We start from the raw sequence: 13,922 nt of genomic DNA, 5'->3' as shown, positions 1-13,922 counted from the left end.
GAAAAACAGGTCTGTTGAGATGGTGGCTGAGCCCTGACAGGGCTGCCCCTGAAGTTGATTCCCATTAAAGGCGTGTCTCCCTTTATGGATGTTTTCCAAATTCATCTTGCACTTAATTCTCTTCACAACATGTGCACTTGCTGGGCACAAACTAACCAGGAAGATGCCAGAAGTGATGTTAAGTCCAGATAGAAAATTAAGTTGGCTCCATGCCAGGGAAGAGTTCTAATCACTTCATGGTAGAGAGAGGCATTAGAAGTCACTACTTTTAAATTTTGGTAAATCAATAAACAACATTAGCACAGAGACAAGCAGCCATCTTGGCAACCCAAGCTATAATATGTCTGACAGATAGAGGACAGGGATGAAGGGGTTAATAAGTAGCACCTAAAGAGATTCTCTCGCTCTCTGTGGTTAGAGTAAAACAAAAATGGTTCTGAAATGGGGAGAAGTGGTTAGCCCACAGTGTCTTATTTTCCACAGCTTCATACCCACTGTGCCATCAAAAGCACATCAAATCCCTTTTCTTGTCACTCACAAGAGTTTCATGGGCACATATGTTAGGTAGAAAGCCAGACTGAGTTCAGCACATAGATTTGACACATTGGCTAGCTGATCTTGAGAGAAATCTTACATCTTAACCTCATTGTGGAGGGATGATGGGGCAGTCTACCTCATAGGATTGCGGACAAAATTGAAGACATTAAAGCATGAAATATGACCCCCAGTGGCAGGCACATAGGTAGCACCGTGGATATGTTTGCTGTTATCATGATGCCTGCCATACCCTGTAGCAACAGATTCCTATCAATGTAGAAGTCCACAGTGTGTGTGTGTGTGTGTGTGTGTGTGTGTGTGTGTGTGTGTGTGTGTGCCTGCCATCATACAAGGGTTAGTATTAGGCTTTTCCTGACTTGGGAAGCCTGTAGACACTTTTGACTATCACAGCTTGAGTGCTGGTTGCTACATATATATAGTGGATGAATGTCGGAGCATTAGAATACATCCTACTAAAGACAAGAGAGCCCCACAACAGATGGCAATAGTTCTGAGATTTAGAGGTTCTCATGTGATACAGGGGGTGTCAAGCTTTTTCTGTTAAAAGTTCTACAATAAATGCATTTAGCTTTGTAGGTCCTGTAATGTGCATTGTAACTATATGACTTTGACACTGTAGCAAGGAAGCAGCCTACAGATAATACCTAAATGAGAGGGTATCAGTGTGTTAACAGTAAAACTTTATAAAAACAGATGGGAGGTCAGATTGGGCCTGAGGCCAGTATTCAGCAGATATCCATCTAATGCCATTCCTACTGTCCTGTCATCACCTACCTCACATGCTGCTCTTTACAGCTTCCCATTTTCTATTTGGTACAACCCAAGACCTTTTCCTTTTCCTCTCCTTGCCCTCTTTCCTCTCCTGTGAGAACCCACAGCACGATCATAGCACCTTCCCTGAAGAAGCCAAGCACATTCCACAGCTCCGCACAGTACTCTGCCCTGCCATAACCATCTACACCTCCCAGATGGGATCCCCTTGCTTCCTTCTTCCTTCCTCTCTTTCAGAGGTGTGTGCAATGACCATAAGGGTAATTAGAAAGACTTTACTAGTGTCTGAAGACATTGGATTATTCTCTTGGGGCAGGGAGGGGGCACCAGCTTTGCAAAGAAAAGAAGCAACTAGCTTCCGGAGACATTTCCAGTATGATTGACTTGGATCTAGTGATTAAAGTAGGTATTTGATTGAGAAGGTGGGTAGGGTAATATGGAGACTTGTCCCCAAATTTCCCATCTGAGAGTTAGAGCAGACCCATACCCTACTCCCATACCCATGTGGGAGTAGGCTTCATGTTCTATTCTGGACAGGGTTAATTTTAGATGCTTATAGCAAAGCCATGAACAGATATCCAGAGGCAGTTAGAGATGGTGGCATGAAAACAAGAAGAGAAGAGATGGTTGCAGATCACACTTTGGAAACAAGCATATGGACTAGAGTCAAGACTCTGGGACGGAGGAGAGCATGGGGGAAATGATGTAGTCTCATAATGGAAGTAAAGCAGTGACCCTGCAAAGCCCCAGGAGGAGAAAGGAAATGTAGAGAATCTCACTGAAAACAGGTACTTCTCTGATCCTCAAATGTGTAGACTTGTATTACTGTGAGAATGGAAGGAGGTCAAGGTATATATGCAAATTAATAAAAATGCAGGGGACGTGGGGGGGGATACATCTGTAGCCCTAGATATAGTAACAAAGAAACTTCCAAATGAATTTCTCACTCCTTCAAAGAAACTTGGCTCTGGGTCTAAACCCACACCCTATCCAAACTGAAATGTGTTTCAAAGTATCCAACCGATATTAATTCTACTTTTGGATCCTATGCTCAGAGGTGGTATTTCTTGACGGAACCTTAAGAGCTATTTGTTGCTCCTTATTTTTAAAAAGGGTATTTTGATTTAAGCAAGAACAAGGGCAGACGGAATAGCTCTCTGATAAAAGACATCAACATTCAGTATTAGGAGGCATAGGCCCAATGGAACTAAGTATTTATACAGACGTGCACGTTCTATTGTCTGTTCAAATGAGTCTAAAATGATCAGTTCCACATGTAAGGAACACTGGCTGTGACAGCCACTATCTCCTTAAAGCTGCAGGCTTTGCACAATGGGATTAGCATCAAGTCTAAATGTGTGAGATGTCTGCAATTACCCGGTTGACACTGCACCAGGGAAGAGGTCTTAAGTATTTAATAGGCTGAAACCCAGGTCAAAGGGGGAAAAAAAAGAGTATTCACCATTCACCCAGTTTTGACTTATCCTGATCTTTTACAGAGCTGAGTTTAAGGAAGTGAAATACATTTGCCACTATTTTGACTCACATAGGGTTATTAAGTGTGATGGAAGAAGAATACTGTGTGTGACAAGATGGTTCATTTTGGTGTTTATGGTTTGTGTTACTTTCTGAATGACTCTAGGCTTAGACATTCAATTTATTCTTATTTAGCAACTTTTTATCCAGCTGTCAAAGGCATTAGATCTAATCACTGCCACTTTCTTTGAAGAACAGTAACCTCCACTTGGTGATATTTTTCCGTCTCTTTCGGTGGTAGGGAAAGAGCCAATTAAGCTTCATCCTGCAGAGGTACAATGGCCAAACACACAAAACGCAAACCTAGCAACTCCATTAAAGTTTTGCATTCGCATCCTCTGGAAAGTGGAAGGGGAAGAGAATGCCAGTCACACCAGGTCTCCGAGGGTCACTTTCTCTTTTTAAATGAAGGGCACACGTGGCCCCCTGCCTCCAGTGTATTTCTTCTGCTTTCCTATGGAGAGCACAGAGAAGAGGAAGAGGAGAAAAGAAAGGAAGGGGTTAGCCTGGACCATAATTTTTGCCAGTAATGGACGAATAATGGCTCATTCCAGGAAGACAGAGAAAATGGGCTAAATTAGAAAACATTTCACAATGCTGGGCCTCAGTATCAAGTTGAGCCAAACTCAATCCAGCACAGCAATTTCCCACCTCCCAACTGTTTCTGCCTGTGCTCAAAGCTCCAATTATATCAGCCTGAATACTTTTTGTAAACTCCTGCTTCTCTTGCTTGCCTCCCCCTGCCCCCACCTTGAGCTCTCTCTGGCTCTAAAAGGGAGTGTTGACTGTCAGTGGATTTGGGCTTCCTTCCCTCCTTCAGCTTTCTTGAGCTGCCTCCCTTTCCTCCAGTTTCCTTTATTAAAAATGCTAATGCTACCATTTTCTGCCTGGATCTCCGACAAACACAGTCAAAAGGAGCCGAAGATGGGAGGGAACACGAGTGCAGAAATGATCTGAACCAAGGAGCAGCTTTTTATCTGGCTGTCCCTCCGTGGATGCTCCCAGCCTTCCCCTGAGGCTCACAGCAGTGCAAGCGCAGCAGGGGTTGGTTGGGGGGAGGAGGAGGAGGAAGAGGAGGAGGAGGAGGAGGAGGAGGAGGAAGAGGAGGAGGAGGAGGTTGGATTTTTTTTTTTCATTTTAAAATTAAAATCCCCTAAAAAGAGAAAATGCTGTCCTTGTAACTTTGGCAGGGACTTTCAGCTTTTGTTCTCTTTGTCAGAGCAGCAAATTTCATCTTCTCTTTTGGAGGGAGGAGAGGAAGAACAGCAGCATGCAGTATACCAGGTACCAAGAAGGACCCGGAGGAAGAGGAAGATGGGGAAGAACAATCAGAGGGATAAGGGAAGCCAAGTGTGAGTGTGAGGAGGTGGTGGCAGAAAAAAAAATACAGAGGGGAAAAAATAGAAAGGAGGTTGGAGAGGTCATAATAAATACAGAAGAGAGGAAAGAAGACTATGAAGAACTGGGTGGTTAAAGAACTATAAAAGCAGCCTACAGGAATGACTTAGGTAAATGCCCAGAGATCAGCTATTCCTATCCCTCATCCCTAGGTATGTTACACAGGACCTTGTCCATCATTCAGGCAATGCAGAGATGTGTATGACATCCATACTTCCCACATCATCTTATATCTACTTCAATAATTTTTCTGCCCTGTCTCATGACATTGTTATCATATGGATGTTACTAGAGCATGGACATATCTCATGTAAGTATGCTCACCAAATTGTATACCCTGTGTTTGTTCTTTTCGTCTCTCCCTGTAAACTAATACCTGCCCCCCCCTAGAATTAGTTTTGCTCCTCTTCCCCAATGTCCCTCATTTTTCTGCACTTCAGGTAATAAAATACGTTCCTTCTGCATCTGACTGTGAAAGCTGTAGAAGCCATTATGAGTGGTTGTCCAAAGCTGGGAAGAAAAAGTTCATTGAAGAGGAAATAAATGCACAAGCAGGCATCAGGGGACCTGATCCCAGATAATTCAGCATTAATCAGCTGTGTGACCAGCTGGATTAGTGGGAAGCCTGTTTTAGCTCTGACAGTCTTAAGACCTGATCTCCCTTAAGTCTGCCGGAGAGCAGCACACGGGGGGATGGGTTTCAGAGCCTCCCAGCCTTGAGCTCAAGTCTTGGCTTCAGGTGCTTCTAAGCCATGTAGTAATTTATTTGACCTTCTGATGGTGGCATCCCCAGAGGCAAGCTCTGGAGATAATGCTCACCTTCGTAGGGGAGCCTCAAGAAAAAGTAAAAAGAGATTCTCCAAGGTGACTCCCGGGTTTTCACAGCTTCCTTAGGCTGAAGAAAATAGCTACAAGTTTCATTTACTACAGAGTTAGTATTTATATCTACAACTTGGTAGCCATTAGGAAAAAGCAATAGCCATAAATTCAAAGTAGCCTATATAGCATCTGACACACACTGCTGTTTGCTTGATAATATAAAATACTTCACAATGGTCCTATAAAATGGCAATTGTGGCCCATGTGTAGGGCATGATATAAGACAGTGGTTCTCCACCTTCCTAACGCTGTGACTCTTTAATACAGGTCCCCATGTTGTGATGACCCCCAAGCATAAAATTATTTTCATTGCTACTTCATAACTGTAATTTTGCTGCTGTTATGAATCGTAATGTAAATATCTGTGCTTTTTGGTGGTCATAGGTGACACCTGTGATAGGGTCCTTCGACCTCCCATAGGGTCATGACCCACAAGTTGAGAACCACTAATTTAAGCAAAGTATGGGTAAAATTCCCTCTAAGGACAGAGTAGGTAGGCCTCCAACAAATGACAGCTATTTCTGCTACTAATGGTGATATTTCCTAGCATGTGAGCTGGACCTAAAGAACAGAATTAAAGTTGATCTCATCCAGATTAATTTCCTTCCCCATAGTGTTAAAAATATGGGTCTGAAGGACACAGGAAAAATTTAGAAGTCAAGTCCTGGCTGCCACCCTGCCTTGAATGGGTGTGTGTGTGTGTGTGTGTATGTGTGTGTGTATGTGTGTATATGTGTGTGTATGTGTGTATATGTGTGTGTATGTAATGTGTATATATTTTATTTGTATATTTCATATATATAAATATAGTGTGTTTATATATTTAATTTGTGGTATATTGTGTTTATATATTTATATATAGTGTGTTTTTATATATAGTGTTTATATAGTGTGTGTTTAGATATATAGTGTTTATACATAGTGGGTGTGTTTATTTATATATATCAAAAATTCCAAAGATAACCATTTTGAGTGAGAATTTTGCCTTGAATCTCATTAGAAACTGCCACCATGGGTCCAGTGTGCCTCCTGCCCTGAAGAAGCAGGCTAGATGAAGATTGGAAAGCCCTCCACTGGTTTGTACATACTCAGAGAACAAGAGAAACACCTGCCTCCTTCCCTCCCTCTTGGGATTTGCCATCTCTCCTGAGATGAGATCTGCAGTCCTTGCTGAGTGTTACTTGGGTGGAGGCTGCTAAAGGGGGAGTGTCTCAGAAGGATAAAGAGACCCCTGCTACTCTTCCCTTCAGAAGAGCGCAGTGAGGTCCTGAGACTACAGACATCAGCTCTGTCATTCATTCTGATTTAATGCTTACCCAGCACGGATGTGGGAAGAATTGTACCTCACCTGAAATCCAGATGCTGAAGCCCTAAATCCCTTTGTGACAAGCTAGAGTGAAGGCTTTTAAAGAGGTGGCTAAAATGAAAGAGGAATAGAGGGTGGAACTCTTACTCAGCAGGACTGGTGTCCTTATAAGAAGAGGAAGGGTGGTCCCGGAGCTCCTTTTACTGTATAAAGACAAAGAGAGTGTGTCCACCTGAAAGTCAGCCATGGCTAACTGAAGCACACTCCACCCTGCGCCTTGTAGCCTCTTCAACTGTGAACAAATAATTTCTGATGTATGTTCAATAATGCATTTAGATCATATCTACACCCACTCCTCCTTGGATTCCTTCTAGATCACCTGCAGCCATGTCTCCTTCATTTCCTCCTTTTGAAAAATTCATTGAATCCAATGAGTGCTGTTCAAAGCTCCTGGGGGTAGGGCTACCCACTGTAGCATGGGCCACCTACCAGGGGCCACTTCCCTGAAGAAAACTGGCAATCTCTACTCCAGCAACCTTTAATTGACAGTTATCCTCATCTAGGCCTAGGTCATTGTGATCACCTCTCTCCATGATGGGATGTTGTCATTTTGTGCAGACAACCACAGTTGCTGGAAGTTCATGAGTACAACAGTGTCCAGAAGACAGTTTGACATCATTCCTCCCAACCTTTGGATCTTACAGTCTTTCTAACCTCTCTTCCCTTCCTCAATGTTCGCTAAGATGGTGGGCAGGAATGGGTTTGTTGTTGTTGTTGTTGGTTTTATTTATTTATTTATTTATTTATTTTGTTTTAGGCAGGTATCTCTGTAGCCCAGGCTGGCCATGGTTTCTTTCCTGGTAATCCTCCTCCTTCTGCTTCCTGTGTCAAATTATAAGGATAAGCCACCACATCCAGCCTAAGCTTTTGTTACAGTAACTGCAGGTGACTAATACAAGCACTTGTTGTCTACAACCAACCAGGAAGTCTATATCACATGCATAGCACAGAACCAAGAAGGAACAGACCATGTCCGTAAGACATTTGGAGTCCTGTGGGAAGACCGACAAGAATACTGGCCTGAGCTCTCGTCATGTGGTCATGTGGTCATGTGTAAGTGCTGCCGTGCTCCAGGGAAGAGTCTTTTAAACTGTGACAGTGGCGACAGGAGAACAGAAACGAGTATTCTGGGAAAGCTCTGTGGGATGAGTTAGAGGTGACTGGGAACAGGATGATCTGTATCCAAAGCTCCGTTTCCCCCACCCTGCATCTTGTAGCTGTTCCAGGGACATTCTCTTTCCAGAAATCCGTCTTCTACAACGTTTAGCTGTATCTGTGCTACAGATGCACTCTCAAGTGGCCTAAGCTAAGCTGCAGGGGGCTTTATTAGATCCCATTTGCCACAGGGTGAGCCTTTGTCCCATCTGTATTAGGGTTCTATTAATTGTATGTGGGGTGCAGCAAGAGCACTGTGTTCTATTCATTCATATATATATATATATATATATATATATATATATATATATATGTCACTGTTCAGGTGTTTATCATATTAATTTATTCATCTCAACTCACCCATTCATTGGTTTCACATATTTAAAAGCTAGCTTCTAACTTCCTTGTACCCCTTTCATAAACCTTGTACTTTATGCATATTACACCTGGATCTGTGACAACTGTGGATTTCATCATCGATTCCTCACTTGAGACTGATCCCTATCAGTGACTCATGTACATGTGAGGTGTGTGTGTGTGCGTGTGTGTGTGTGTGTGTGTGTGTGTGTATGTGCATGTGTGTGTTTGTGTTTGAGTGTATGGGTCTCTGTGTATGAGTGTGTAGGAAAGAGAGAGATATAAAGAGATAAAGAGACACAGAGAGAAGAAAAACAGAGCCAGGGAGACAAAGAGAGAGAGAGACAGAGAAGGAGAGAGAGAGAGAGACAGAGAGAGAGAGAGAGCACACAACTCAGCTTCATGCACTCTGATATGCATGGGAATTGAGTTAACAACTCCTGTGAAATTAGGAGACTGGCAAGGAAAAAAATAAATAAATAAATCCCCATTCCTGCCAACCCTTCACCAAACATGGACTGTTCAGAAGTCCAGATTTCCACAAGCCTTGTACCTTGACTTCCCTACTCCCTACAAAACTCAAATTGAAATGCAATTACCTTTGTGATGGTTATAAGAGGTAGTGCCTGTAGACGAGCTTACTTAGGTCAGTGGTTCTCAACCTTCATAATACTGTGAACCCTCAATATAGTTCTTCATGTTGCGATGACCCCCCAACCATAACATTATTTTCATTGCCACTTAATAGTTGTAATTTGCCTACTGTTATGAACTGTAATGTAAATATTTGTAGAGACAGAGATTTGCCAAGGGGGTCTCGACCCATGGGGTTGAGAACCACTGGCTTAGGTAATGAAGGTCATTTATGTTCTCATAGGAGTGGGTAAGTTTTCACAAGAAGATTTCTTATAAATATGATTTGGCTTCGTTTTTCTGTCTCTGAAGCATATGTGGTCACTTGTCCTTTCTTCTGTGTTATGCCACAGTATAGAGTCCCTCACCAGATGCTAGCATATGCTTTTAGACTTCTCAGCTCCAGAACTAAAAAAACCTTCTCTGGTTTATAAATGACCTAGTCTATGGTATTGTCAAGGCAGGGGGAAATTGACTAAGAATAGAACAGGTGTTGATATAGCAAACATTTGAAATAAGTGCCTTTGGAAATTGACAATGTGAAAAGCATAGATGAATTGTAAGGACTACACAGAGCAACCTTATATTTGCATGACTGCAGCATTAAGAGTGATTCTGGCCGGGCGGTGGTGGCGCACGCCTTTAATCCCAGCACTCGGGAGGCAGAGCCAGGTGGATCTCTGTGAGTTCGAGGCCAGCCTGGGCTACCAAGCGAGTCCCAGGAAAGGTGCAAAGCTACACAGAGAAACCCTGTCTCGAAAAACGAAAAAAAAAAAAAAAAAAAGAGTGATTCTGATGAAGGAGGACTCAGAAGATCAAAGCTACAGTAAAGTCATTTGGAGGTTCCTCAATAGTTGTGACTGGATTGTTGATAGAGACAGTGAAGGCCATTCTTATGAGATGTGCACTAGTCCAGAAGAGACAACATGCATGGGTGCCTCACTCTATGACAGCCTACTCTTTCCAGGTCGTAGTCAGTCTGTAACACCAGCAAGATCCCTTTCCTTATGACCTGACCGTCTTGCAACAGTTCCCGCCTCTTAAGATTTCACTACTTAACACTGCAACAATGGGGTAAAATTCCAAGCACATGAACCTCTATGGAGTCAACTACACCCAAACATAACAAAGTCTCTGCAGGGGGCTGGGGGTGAGCTATCAAAAGATGAAGTAAAAGCCATCTTTGTTACACAATTGCAAAGAACTTGATAAAGTTCTGTCTATGTCCCATATGGAGCTTTATGGAAAGCAAAACTCAGGAGTGATGAATCAGGATACGTGGTTCCTCAGGCATTCAAACTGCTATGTTAACATGGTTACTTTAGACACATATAATGAGATCAAGAACAGAGAGATGATTTAAAGGTGTACAATTAAAATTAGATTAGGAAATTTGGAACCTGACTTTCTATGGGTAAAAAAAAAAAAAAATATGTATGGGAAAAAATACTGGTGCTGCAGACCTGCCCCCAAATGAAGGACGACCATAGGAAAAAGAGATTAAAGCACCAACCCCCCACTCCCTCCACTGTCTAACAGGCCCAGAGATCTAGAAGGGTAGAATGGTTTCTGGAGAGAAAATCTAGAGACCTTCTATGGGCTCAATGCCTGGAGCCTCCTGGGGCCTGTGCTCTCCAATCTAGCACAGTGTTCCTAAGTCACATCTTAACTGACCCCAGGTACAAACTAACCTGTATCACTCTGGCTGTTGATCTAGAAGGTAGAACTGGCAAACCTTGGCAAAGTCCACATCTTCATAGGTCTTCAGGTTTCCAGAATGTAAGAGCTAGAAGAGCATAGTTATCCTGGGTAAGATCCAAAGGATGCTAATGAGGAGGATGTCCAGACAAACACTTGCCAAAGATTGCAAGAAGCTCCTGCATAGTGAAACTATTGAGATGATGCCACACTAAAAACCCTAGAATGGCAAAGTTATGAGCATGAAGTGTCAGCCTAGGACAGCCACAGGAATGAGACTTCAACCCTAGAGAAATAGGTCTTAGACATAAAGACAGAAGAGTGAGAGGGTTGGGAGTCAAGTCCAGTGTGTCCTGTTGTAAAACATGGGGTTGAAGAATACCTTTCTGCTTTAAACTCAATGTTTTCCCTGTTAGGTTTTGGGATTCCTTGGGACCAGTTACCCCTATTTTCTTGCCTATTGCTTTCTTTTGGAATATAAATGGCTACTCTGTTCCTATCCTGCCACTGCATTCTGGAAGCAGAAAGTTTGAAATCATAGGCTCACAGCTAGCAGGAATGTGCTTCAGGATGAATCATGCTTATGTGTTATCTACATCTAGCTTAGATGAAACTCTGCACTTTGGACTTTAAACTTTATGTTGGGATGAATTGAAAATTTGGGGCTATCAGGTGAAATGAATCTGCTTTGTATGTGAGAAAAACACAAGTTTGAGGGGACCAGTGATGGCTTGCTGTGGTTTGGAATGTCCCCTTTAAAATTCTGCTGAAATTTAATCACTGTCTTAAAAATATTAAGAGTCTATCTACCTAAACATATTTGACTTATGGATGAATGTTATCTCAGAAATGGGTAAGTTATCTCTAGAGCACTGGTTCTCAGCCTTCCTTTAATATAGTTTCTCAAGTTGTGGCCATAAAATTATTTTCATTGCTACTTCGTAACTAATTTTGCTACTGTTATGAATCATAATGTAAATATCCATGTTTTCTGATGGTCTTAGGTGACCCCTGTGAAAGGATTGTTTGACTCCCCAAGGATGTCACAACCCACAGGTTGATAGCCACTGCTCTAGAGCGGGATTGCTATAAAAGTGAGTTGCCTTATCTGTGCTGTCTTATTTGTGGTTGCCTGCTCCCCTGTCATGGCACATGTAGCCATTGCCCAATGCTAATACCTTTGGACTTCACAGACTCCAGAGCTAAGTCAACTTCTATTGCTTGCAAATGACCTATTCTATGCTATTTTGCTGTACACAAAAATGCATTTAAGAGCCTTTGTATATTATATAGCATATATCCAAAATGGTCTTCATACAATGCTTTAGCTAGGTAAATAGGTGATGACCTTGCTTTTGATTTTCCTTCTGGCCAATCACAGCTGCCTTGCCCCTTCACCCACATTGCTCTTGGATTACATCTTCATCTATAAGTTGTTTCTAGGGTCCTTAAGGGAAGACAGCCTCACACAGGTAATTTTACACTTAAGAATGGTTAATAGTGCACATGAGTTTATGTAGAGGGGGCTGATATTACATGCAACTAGTAGAAATTATACTTTGAATTTTGAGTTTTGGATTTTTATCTGGTTAGTAATGCCAAATATTATTTTCTCTAGTGATGTTGGACAAAGTCACAGTTCCCAGTCAAGCCACACAGTTGCCAGGTGACTCAGTAATACTCTCCAATGCTAAGCAACTAAGTTCATAGGTTCTTGTCTGTTAAGTAAATATTTGGATGAGGGACGGAGGGGTTTGCAGGATTTAACTATGTAGTCCAGGCTTACTCTGCATTCAAAAAATTCCCACTTCATTCTCCTAAGTATTGGGTTTATATGTGTGAGCCACCACACCAGACTAAATACATTTTGACCTATGGCATTTTCAGCATATGATAAATTTATTGGGATGTATCTCCAATATTAATTGAGAATAATTTATCCAGTTACAAATTGCAGATGGACCTTGACAGTACCTACTTATAAGTTTGTTATAGAGACTAAGTGAATTAAGAGCTTTGTACAAGGTCTACCATATACCATAAGCCCTGAATGATGGCTAGTTGTTATTATTCATCCTTTTCTCCCAGGTACCTAAGACAATACCTGAGATGCCAGTAAGGGTTTTTTAAGTGACTGAATAATAAAACACTGATTTCTCCTTAGGAGACAAAAGAGATTAAACACTAGGTATCATGTAGAGGTTTGCTAGAACTTGCATGCTTAACCTCAAGTGCAACCATTCATTTATTCACTCCATGAACAGTCATTTGGTGCTTAGTAGTAATGAATGTGACAGCAAACACCACAGAGTTATAAAAATGAAAATGACATAAACCTGAACTTGCAATTTGGTATAGCAGGGGCATGAGGAGATAGACACACGGATGATTATAGTTAGCAGATTATTGTAATTATCATTTGAAACCAATAACATATCTGCTACTGTGTATAGCAGGATAGCAGGAAAGGCAGAGGGATTCTTCAAGACTGGATAGCATTGGTGAGCATTGCAGAAAGAGCCACATCAATATAGACTTAAACACTAATAAGATGCTTGGTTATCCAGATGAAGAGTATAAGAGAATGCTTCCAAAACAATACACATCTGCAGACAGAAGTAATAGAGACATGGACATAGCATGGTGTACATGCAGCCTCTGCAAAAGCCTCACTGACATCTCATCTCAGGCAGAGAGTGATTGGAGTAAAAGGGATGGAGGGCTTGACAGAAACTTGGACAGAGAGCGCTTGTAACTCATCTTTGACAGCTTCTCATTGCTTTTCTGTAGGGCCACAAAGACAACTGATGAGTCTGAGGCAGAGTGTGAAATGGGTAGATCTTAATGATAAATCCTTTTGGTGGCTGCAGGGGAAGGACATGGGAAATAATTAAGGATGTGGGAGCCAGATTAGCCTGTCAAATGACACAAGGAGAGATAAAGCTCCTTCCTGGACAGTTGTGGTCATATAGATCAGTTTATGCGCATGCGTGAGAGGTCCACAGAATGAACACAAGGGGAGATCTGGGGGTGCTCGATGGCAAACTTCAAGAGGGCATCTCAGAGACCTGGACTCTATGCCAGTCTCTTTCCCTTAAGAATTCTATAATGGAGTGTGACCATGGGTCTTCCAAAGAAAGATCAGGGTAGGCTGGCTTGATAAACATTATTTTATTCACATTAGCTAAATAGTTTCAAAGGGGGCTCAAGAAACAGATTCGAAATAAAGATGTTTCCGATGTCCTCAATAAATAAAAAGTAAAACTCAAAGTAATATATATATATATATATATATATATATATATATATATATATATATATATCAGCAAACAAACAAACCAAAAAAGAAAAACACCAGGAACAAGAACAAACAAAACAACAATAACACAATAACAACAAAGACAAAAGCAAAAAGCAAACTAGGGCCCTACTAATCCTCTTATTCACACACACACACACACACACACACACACACAGAGAGAGAGAGAGAGAGAGAGAGAGAGCAGTTATTTTTCAGCTTTACAGCTTATAGTGATTATCAATTATATTTTCAGTATCTATATCCTCAGAA

At 41.7% G+C, this 13,922-nt stretch overlaps 1 protein-coding gene and 1 long non-coding RNA gene across 4 annotated transcripts in view; one reads left to right on the top strand and one right to left on the bottom strand.

Moving 5' to 3' along the window:
* Astn1 (astrotactin 1) overlaps positions 1 to 13,922 on the bottom strand; it is a 327,875-nt gene that overhangs the window by 128,309 nt on the left and 185,644 nt on the right. The gene's annotated exons all lie outside the window — the stretch shown is intronic.
* LOC128109849 (uncharacterized) lies at positions 3,997 to 13,633 on the top strand. Of its 2 annotated transcripts, none has more exons than XR_008217937.1 (3): positions 3,997 to 4,149; positions 4,416 to 4,573; positions 6,143 to 13,633. It is a non-coding gene; the product is annotated as an uncharacterized LOC128109849 (long non-coding RNA). The 2 variants fall into 2 exon arrangements; XR_008217938.1 differs by having other exon boundaries at positions 3,997 to 4,217.

The sequence above is a fragment of the Peromyscus californicus genome, unplaced genomic scaffold (assembly GCF_007827085.1).
Source record: "Peromyscus californicus insignis strain IS unplaced genomic scaffold, ASM782708v3 Scaffold_14__1_contigs__length_90479793_seg_2, whole genome shotgun sequence".
Classification (NCBI taxonomy): domain Eukaryota; kingdom Metazoa; phylum Chordata; class Mammalia; order Rodentia; family Cricetidae; genus Peromyscus; species Peromyscus californicus.
Note: the sequence above shows the minus strand (reverse complement) of the source record. Positions and strands in the feature narration are given on the sequence as shown.